Raw genomic sequence first — 10,229 nt, forward strand, 5'->3', positions numbered from 1 at the left:
AAGGTGACACATGAATTGGTTTGCTATCTTAAAATACCTTGATAACAAAAGTATTAGTTTTGAAATGTTTATTAAAATGACATCAAGTCATTCTTAATTATTGTTCAAAACTCCTAGATATCTTGCAAAACCATTATTTTACCTTCTTGAATCAAACTATACTTATGCGCATGTGTTCATTTATATGTTAGAGATTATAGTTTTCATCCTTCGTTCAGTTTCCCACACCTTGATGTATCGAGGGTGTATAAATCTACTTGAACAATCACTTACTTTCCAGTTAATTATCACAGGGATAGTTAGAAGAAACAAAACATTATTACTACTACAAGGAATCACACAAGAGTCAGTTCATTCATGAGTCTATACCAGTACATTACCTGATACATGAGTACCTTTACATTTGATTACATGATACATGAGTACGTTTACATATACTTACATGATACATGAACACGCTTACATGAACGCATTACATGAGTACCTTTACGTAGATACACTTAACTGTGTATATTAATATGAATACTTGTATCTCGAATTGCGAGGATGATTTATTAGTACCTTCTGTGTAAATCTTCCTGCATATCCCAAGTACCTCGGGATATCTAGACATGACCCTATCCCTAGTACCTCGGGATACCTAGATGGGTCCCTATCCCTAGTACCTCGGGATATATTGACGGGACTAACCATTCCGGAACCCATCTGTTAGCAACAGTGGGTGATGAACATCTACGGATGCCTACGGTTATTACTTATACTAGGAGTACCTTTACAGGGACTAACCCTTCCTCCGCCCTGCTGCTGCTACAGAGGACAATTGGACAATCTTCGAATGTTCATTAGGTTATATAGGTTGTGTTAGCCCTAGTACCTCGGGATAACAGTTACATATGTTGTGTTAGTCCTAGTACCCAGTGACAACACTTACAGTAGTACATTTTCCTGTTTACTTTATTTTGTGATACTTTCACATAAACGATGAGTTAGACTAAGTACTTTAGTACTAAACAATTGAAGGAAAAACTATCATTTTACTTACAAAACATTCGGGTCTTGGTAGAAAACTACATTATCATAACAAAACATTCGGGTCTTGGTAGAAGACTACATTGTCATAACAAAACATTCGGGTCTTGGTAGAAGACTACATTTCATACTTATAGAAAGCAAGGGATTTTCTAGGGTTTTTCATACTTACATCAACATTTTCAATAAAGGTTTACATGGCCTTCATAATAGATTTTCATAAGCCAGACAATGACACCTTAATTACTTATGAATTCACCAGCTTTAAAGCTGATACTCGCTTTCAAAATAACTTGTATTCTCAGGTCATCAGTTAGACAGGTGCGATGGCCAGGTTTTTGAGAAGATGGAGCACAGACCAGACTCGCCTTATTTTGATTAGTCATTTTATTGTTGTACATTATGAAATAACACACATGTATTAAAACTCTACTTATAATGCAATGGATGATGTTGTTGGTTGTTTATTATATTACACTGTTGTGATACTGTACATGACGTCCTCCACCCCTGAACGTTTCCGCCGGTCGTGGTTTTGGGGTGTGACAGATGGACCTATGGATGGACGTATCTTGCGTAGTAGGTTCCACGTGTACCATTATCGTTTTGGGTCTTTGTCTGAATCTATTCAGGAGTATTTCTTGGATGATCTTTGAGCAAGAATTAGTGGGGTAGTTCTTCAATGACGTCAATGTTCAGTGGTTTTGTCATCTGTTCGGGTATGATCGACATCTGCCTATGGGATAACTTTGGAGTTCAAGTAACTATCGTTGCTAGGAAAGGAATGGTAACATGAAGATGGTGGTTTTAGTTGCGTGAATTCTTTGATCATTGGATGTGTCTAGGGAATCATACATTCGCATGCACTGAAGTCGGTTAGAGATCAATGATTCTTTGAGGATAGAAATTAGAGTAGAGATTCGTCAGTTCATTGCAACAGTTTTGGTTCTTAGTCGTCAGCATAAGAACTCAGGGAATTGGTATGGTATCATGGGAGGTGATTTGGATTATCAGATTGGTTAAGGTCTCAATAGTATTCTTCCAGATTCCAGGAGTCGGGTAATTATTGAGATTGGCTAATGATGGAACATTTGCATTGTCAAGCGCAAATTTTCAGCATTTTGATTAGTAGAGGGTAAGAAGGATTAGGAATCCTTCAATTCTCATGTGCTGTGAAGACTTAGTCGAATATAAGGGGGGGGGGGGGGGGAGAATCGCTTAGGTATTCAGGAATAGAAGCAAGTGTGAAACTAGGGTGAGTTTCGCATCCCCTTCGGGGAGGATGGAGGCCCAAGTGGCTATTTGGTTTGAGGGTTGTGTGAATTGGGAGTTCGGCAAAACTTCCAAGCATGTGAACCGTGTCTTCATGGTGTTTGATAGCATAATTTGGGGAATCAAGTTGGGGTTCCGGTAATGGATTGAATTCAATTTGGGTGTTCAGTCAAGTGCATGCTCGACTCTGTGTGCGTTTCGAATTGATAGATTAGGGGTAAGGCAACGGGATGCGGTTGGGTTAGAGCGGAAGTTTTGTAAGACTACGGGGGTAGCCGTAGTATTCACTAGCGGTCAGATAGTGTGGGAAGTGTTGTAAGACTACGGGAGTAGCCGTAGCATTCACTAGTGGTCATATAGTGTGGGAAGTGTTGCAAGACAGCAGGGTAGCCGTAGCATTCACAAGCAACCAGATAGTATGGAAAGTGTTGTAAGATTGAGGGGGTAGCGGTAACATTCACAAGCGGTCAGATAGTTTGGAAAGTGTTGTAAGACTATGGGGGTAGCCTTAGAATTCACAAGCGGTCAGATAATATGGAAAGTGTTGTAAGACTATAGGGGTAGTGATGAATCGTTAATCGAGTAATGCGAATCAAATCAGAGTGAAAACGAAATGAAAGAACACAAGATGTAAATATGATCTTGTTTCATCTCTATTATACTTCCACAATTTTACAGAGAGTACAAAGACAAGTTCTTAAAAGACCTCTTCTCTAACTCTAAGTAAAGTCCCTATTTATAGGGAACATGAAAGTTTACAAAAAATACTAAGACATTACACTTAAGCTTCAAACATATAGATGTCTTAGTAAATACATTACAAGTACACGAAGGGTATAGTCTTCAACTCATTACAAACAGTCTTCGACCCTAACAATCTCCCCCTTTGGAATGAAGTCGAATTCTCATGTTGTGAGAATCTGGATGGCATACATCATCACCCTTCGAACTTCTGTGTACCAGGATATAATCTTCTTCAGCTCCTTCTTGTCTCCTGCATTGTTTTTCTTGCAATTATTCATACGAACAATGAATTTTGTATATTGAGATGTTGTATATCTTTCAATTTCAGCAACCTGGAACAACAATCTCTTCGACTTTCTAGCTTTATCTTTACCGGCAAATACCAAACCAAAAGGCTTTAAACATATTTCCCCATCAGCATATTTCTTCAATTCTTGTTGAGACTTGGATACCTCCATGGGTACTTTGACTTCAAGTCCTTTCACAGTTGCTAGCTCAACATCTGTAAGTGCTAAACACTAATAATAGTTCTCCAAGAAAATTTTGATGTGAGCCACTCCAAGTCGAAAAACATCAGGTTTTGTTTCTCGAAGATATGAAGAATTTTTATCTTTCAGGAGAAGAGCCATTTGGATAAGGTCATACAGATTCATGAGAGGAAAATTTGCGACTGTGAAATCACAAGTCTGACCATTAGCTCTTGCAACAATGTATCTCACATTCTGCATAATGTCTTTGAATAGAACGTCCATCTTGATGCTTATAACCTTCTTGATTTTTATCAATGACCCACCTTCTTTAGGAGCCTTCGTAAGAACTGCATGAAAACGAAGCTTCATGTAGTTGTAATCATCTACGCTTTTGGATTTATCAGAGTGTTTGAATTGAGGCATGAGAAACATTATTTCATTAATCGAAAAATCCAGCTGGCTCATGTCTGTATTTGAAACCATGTAACTCTGTTTTGGTTTCTTCTCAAATGCATATATATGGTTGTAAGCCACTTTTTCTTCTATCATTTCGTAGTTATAAAGTTTGGCAGGATCTCCTTTGTCCAAACCTGGAGGATCACTCGCCCTTTGCCTCATTATGCTCTGAATTACCCTTAGCTTTTCCATCTCTGCTTCAGCTTCTACTTTCTTCTCTTCTTTTGATTTTTCAACAACAATTGTCTTTCCTTTGTCTGTTGATTTATTTGTAACATCCTTTATTTTTGAAGCTTCAGCTGGAACAGTAGATGACCCAATAACATCCCCTTCGAAATCGACTTTGTGATCAGAATGGATGTTACAACGGTTGAAGTAACTGGTCCAACACTCGATATTATAGGCTTAGTCGATGGAATATTCGAAGGATAAACTTTACCCACAACCTTAGCTTCTCCATGTAAAACATTACCTTCAGGCTTCGCATGACATCCTTCTCCAACCCTCTTTTCTCCCCTAGCACCCCTGTTCGAACAGGTGGGGCACCAGTTGGAAGAAGATTCGAAATTGTTGATAGTGTAGTTGTTTATGGAGAATGGCTTCGAACTTTGTAAATTTTTGTGAGATAAACTCTAGAGTAATTATCGAAGAGGTAGCATTCTTTATCACCGACTCTTTCAAATCTTTAAGCATCGAAATAATCTTTACAAACTGTTGATTGTTAGTTGTAGAAAGTTGATTAATTTGAGGACTCAAACTTTCATACAACGTAACATACTTCGTGACAGCATCACAAATAATATCAACTTTCTTATGTAGAGTGGAATAATCATTCTGAACAACTACAACTTCACGAACCATGTCATTACGAAGCTCTTGAAGCTTCAAATTAACATATTCTCTCACTTTCTTCACATCCATAACAAATAGAGTGTGTCGTTCCTTTGGAATATTCGTTAACTCTTTCACAGCTCCCACATATTTTGAATTGAAAGAATTGATCCTCAACTCTGTGTTTTGATAATTTTGATCAACCTTTTGTAAGATTCTAGACTCGGTATCTCTAAGCATACTAGACATCTTGCTCATCATGCATGCCTCACAAACCTTCATCAGTCCATCAATTTCAAAACTGGACACTGAACTTCATCCCCCATGTCTGCTTGAGATTGAATAATTGAACTTAGCTTCTTATTAATAATTTTGAATTGTTTCATGGACATGAGCATATGATCAGGAAAGTCCTCCTCTTCTTCATCAAAAACCATATCTTCAAAAGTGATGGGTTTTGAGCATTCTAACACTTCCTAATTGTACATGCAACCCTAATAACCTTGGATCTATGTTTGCCTAATTATCATGCAAAGTTCAATTCCAAGGTTATATTCCTATCTAGCATACATGGGGAACAATTTTTAACTTGAATGAAAGATAGAATAACTTACCTTGTTGCTTATGATCCTTGAAACCTTGTGAGCCTAGCACCCCAAGTGTGATGCCTCAAATGCTTCACACAACACCAAATGCAAAGGAGTAAACTTTGAAAGAATCTTACACTTGCAAAAATCGGCCTAGCCCTCACTTGTTCACGTGTAGTCGATTTTGGTGGAGAATGGGTTGCTTATATAGTGTTGACACATCTAGGGTTACACCATGAAAACCCTAATGTGTCATGACTCTTCATTTCCATGACCCATGGGTTTGTAACTCCCATGGAGCATCCTATGGGTTTAACCCAACTTGATAATCCGTGGAGCCTCTTAGCCCACTATACAAGTTATGGATGATTTACATAATCAACCCGTATATTTAATTAGTTATCTTTTGATCACTTAATTAATTCCAAATTAATTCTTGATCAATACTAATTAAATAATACTTTTAATATATTAGAACTTATAATATATTAATAAACCACAAGTGTTATTTCTCTCATTTAGTCTATCCAATTGAATGGTGTCATGCAACCCAAATGGACCATGTCGGGTCGGGTCAAGTACATGCCAGAAATAGTTATGGACTTAGATACCTTATCCAACAGTCTCCCACTTGGATAAGTCTAATAACTATAACTTCAAGTATGACTTCAGGAACCGATCAGCAATCGTAGCTCTTTCAAGGTCTCTCGGAACTTTGAAGATGATGATACGCCATTTAAGATAAGTGATCATATAATCCTCTGTTCTAGATATCAGTCGGACAAATACATGGAACAATGTCTTACTTATTGTCCAGAAGTTTGTTTCCCGATTTCCGATTTGTTTGACAAAGAACTTAATTGATCACATCAACTTAGTTCTGACCGGGCCCGGTACATAGGTCAAAACAAAATCATCGAGGGGCCTAGATATCAGCTTCTAATCCAAGAAGGAACAAATAAACTTTGACTCATATGTTTGTTCTACTACTCATTGAATTATACACAAGAGCGCGTTTTATAACATCGAGTTACCAATGCGTTTACATACAATCAATGCATAACCAACTCATAAGAAACAAGTCATATCTCTTGGTTTGAAGACTTATATGATATTACCGTCTCACGATCACTCGACATAAATTCCATGAAGTGATTCCAGTGAGCGTGGGTTGAGTCCAATGCTCAGAACTTATGAGCACTCATGATTGTTGTAGCCATGTCCAACACCTTAGACCTCTACAACCAATCATGACAATCTTGATTCATACCTACTTCCGACATATGACCGACTGTGGAGGTTCGAATAATATGATATACCAAACATAATTATTCTGGAAGTCAAAACATGCAAAAGAAATATAGTAAATGATCGACAAGAGATAGCAACACTTTACTCATAAATAAAACACCTTTTATTCATCATCTAATGTCAATTACACTTTACAAATTTCTAGGTTATCTAACTACTAAATCTAATATCATCCTTCAGCCCTATGCTCCGAGCATGCTGGAGATGCTTAACCCGAGTCAGTCCCTTCGTGAGGGGATCTGCTAGATTCTCATCCGATGATACCCTCTTTGCCACGAGGAGTCCTTCTTCTATTCAAAGTCTGATGAAATGGTATTTTCTATCGATGTGTCTGGATTTCCTGTGATCCCTTGGTTCCTTGGCTAAGGCAACTGCACTTTCACTATCACAGAAAATTTCCATTGGCTCCTTAATAGCTGGTACAACTCCAAGGTCTCCAATGAAGTTTTCAGCCATATAGCCTCCTTTGCTGCCTGGCTCGCTGCAATATACTTTGATTCACAAGTTGAATCAGCCACTGTCTCTTGCATGGAACTCTTCCAAGAAATTCCTCCTCCGTTTAAGGTAAAGACCCAGCCTGACTGAGAGCGGAAATTATCCCTATCAGTCTGAAAGCTAGCATCACTATACCCTACAACTCTCAAGTCATCACTCCCACCGAGGGTAAGGACCCAGTCCTTAGTCCTCCGTAGGTACTTAAGAATATTCTTTACCGCAGTCCAGTGTGCCTTGCTAGGGTTCCCTTGATACCTGCTAACCATGCTCAAGGCAAAGGCTACATCAGGTCGAGTACACGTCATAGCATACATGATCGATCCTACAGCCGAAGCATAAGGTATCTGACTCATTTCTGCTATCTCAACCTCAGTACTAGGGATTTGTGTCTTACTCAATCTGGCGTTACTCTAGATGGGTAACTCTCCTTTCTTGGAGTCCTGCATGCCGAATCTCTTTAGCACCTTATCCAAGTAGGTATTCAGACTAAGTCCAATTAGTATTTTACTCCGGTCTCTCAAGATCCTTATCCCTAGAATATAGGCAGCTTCTCCTAGGTCCTTCATAGAGAAACACTTCCCAAGCCAGGACTTAACTTCCTACAGAGTTGGGATGTCATTTCCTATGAGTAGTATGTCATCCACATATAATACCAAAAATCTAACTATACTCCCACTAGCCTTGACATATACACAAGATTCATCTTCACTCATTGAAAAGCCAAATTCCTTGACTTTCTCATCAAAGCAAAGATTCCATCTACGAGGTGCTTGCATTAACCCATAAATGGATTTCTCAAGCTTACACACTCTATTAGGGTACTATGTAATGACAAAACCCTCTGGCTGACTCATGTAAACATCCTCAACCAACTTTCCATTAAGGAAAGTGGTTTTGACATCCATTGGCCATATTTCATAGTCATCAAATGTGGCTATGGCTAACAAAACCCTAATAGAATTAATCTTGGCCATTGGAGAAAAGGTTTCATCATAATCAACTCCCGGAGTTTGTGAGAAACCCTTTGCAACCAATCGTGCCTTATAAGTGTGTACCTTACCATCCATGTCGGTCTTCTTCTTGAAGATCCATTTCCACCCGACAGTCATACGACCTGGTACATTCTCAACCAAGTTCCAAACTTGATTGTCATACATGGATTGTATCTCGCTGTCCATTACCTATTTCCACTTGGCTGACTCAGGGCCTGTCAACGCTTCCACGTAACTGTTAGGTTCATCCAGACCTATCAATGTCTAATCACTGATAAGTGTATCACCTTCCGTAGTAATATGGAATCCATAGTAATGCTCAGGTGCATTCCTAACACTTGTGGAACGCCTTAGAGGTACAGACTTGTCAATTGGCTTAACAGGAGTTTCCTCCTCAAGTTGAGTGGTAGGGTTTGAAGTTCCTTCGCCACTTGACTCTTGAATTTCTTCAAGGTCAACTTGCCTACCACTGTTTCCTTGGCTTATGAACTCTCTCTCTCGAAAGACAGCCCTCCTAGCTACAAAGACCACATTTTCACTAGGTTTGTAGAAGAGGTAACCAAAGGATTGCGGTGGGTAGCCGATGAAAATACACCTCTCGCTTCGAGGTTCGATCTTATCATGAGTCTCGCGTCTCACTAAAGCCTCGCAACCCCAAATCTTAATGTGGTCTAGTTTGGGTACTTTACCAGTCCACATCTCATGAGGAGTTTTGGCAACTTTTTTTGTAGGGACTAGATTAAGGATATAGGCGGCAGTCTCTAAGGCATACCCCCAAAATGAGATTGGCAGCGAAGCTCGACTCATCATGGAACGAACCATATCCAACAAGGTTCGATTACGCCTCTCAGCCACACCATTCAATTGCGGTGTCCTGGGAGGTTTCAATTGTGAGACAATCCCACATTCCCTAAGATAGTCGAGGAACTATGAACTAAGATACTCACCACCTCGATCGGATCGAAGCATCTTAATGTTCCTGCCCAATTGATTCTCGGCTTCCTGTTTAAATTCTTTAAACCTTTCAAAAGTCTTTGACTTATGCTTGATTAAGTAGACATATCCATATCTACTGTAATCATCAGTAAAAGTCAAATAATAACGATTAGTATCCCTTGTGGCATGTTTGAAGGGTCCACACACATCCGTGTGTATAAGATCCAACAAACCTTCACCCCTCTCACAAGAACCTGTGAAGGGTGAATTTGTCATTTTCCCAAATAAGCATGATTCGCAACTATCATCTGACTTTTGGTCAAATGAGTCCAAGACTCCATCCTTTTGGAGTTGGCATATGCGTTTCTTGCTTATATGTCCAAGACGACAATGCCATAATGATGCTTTATCCAAGTTATTATCATTAACAGAATCAATACACAATACATTATTTCCTAAGATATCAACCACAGATACTGTTTCGTACACACCATCACAAGGTAATGTTTTAAAATAAAGAACATTATTAAAGAAAGCATTAATCGAACCAACTTCATTATCAAATGAAAAGGTGAAACATTCTTTATACAATGCATGAAAGGAAATAATGTTTCTTGCCATTTCTGGCGAATAACAACATTTATTCAAATCTAAATTAAACCCACTACTTAGCGATAAAGTATAAACTCCAATCTTGGTGATAGGTAAAGCTTTCCTATTCCCCAAGATTAAGTTTATTCTTCCATGCTCCACATTCTCACTTCTTCTTAGTCCCTGCAAATCAGAACATATATGAATACCACAACTGGTATCAAGGACCCAAGAGTTAGAATGGGGTGAGTTATTAGATAAGATAATGTAAATACCTGCATGGTTGGGTTTAACTTTCCCATCCTTCACATCTTGCTGGTATTTTGGGCAGTTCCGCTTCCAATGTGACTTTTCATGGCAATAGAAGCAGTCAGCCTCTTTTGGGTCAGAAGAAGGAGTGATGAAACCTTTCTTGGTTCCTCTTGAAGAAGAGCCATCAAGGGTCCTAGCCTTGTTACCCTTCGAAGAGCTCTTCCTCTTCTTCCCTCGACCTTTCCCGATTGCCAAAACCGGGG

The sequence above is a fragment of the Lactuca serriola genome, chromosome 3 (genome assembly GCF_051521515.1).
Source record: "Lactuca serriola cultivar US96UC23 chromosome 3, Lser_US96UC23_V15, whole genome shotgun sequence".
NCBI classification, from domain to species: domain Eukaryota; kingdom Viridiplantae; phylum Streptophyta; class Magnoliopsida; order Asterales; family Asteraceae; genus Lactuca; species Lactuca serriola.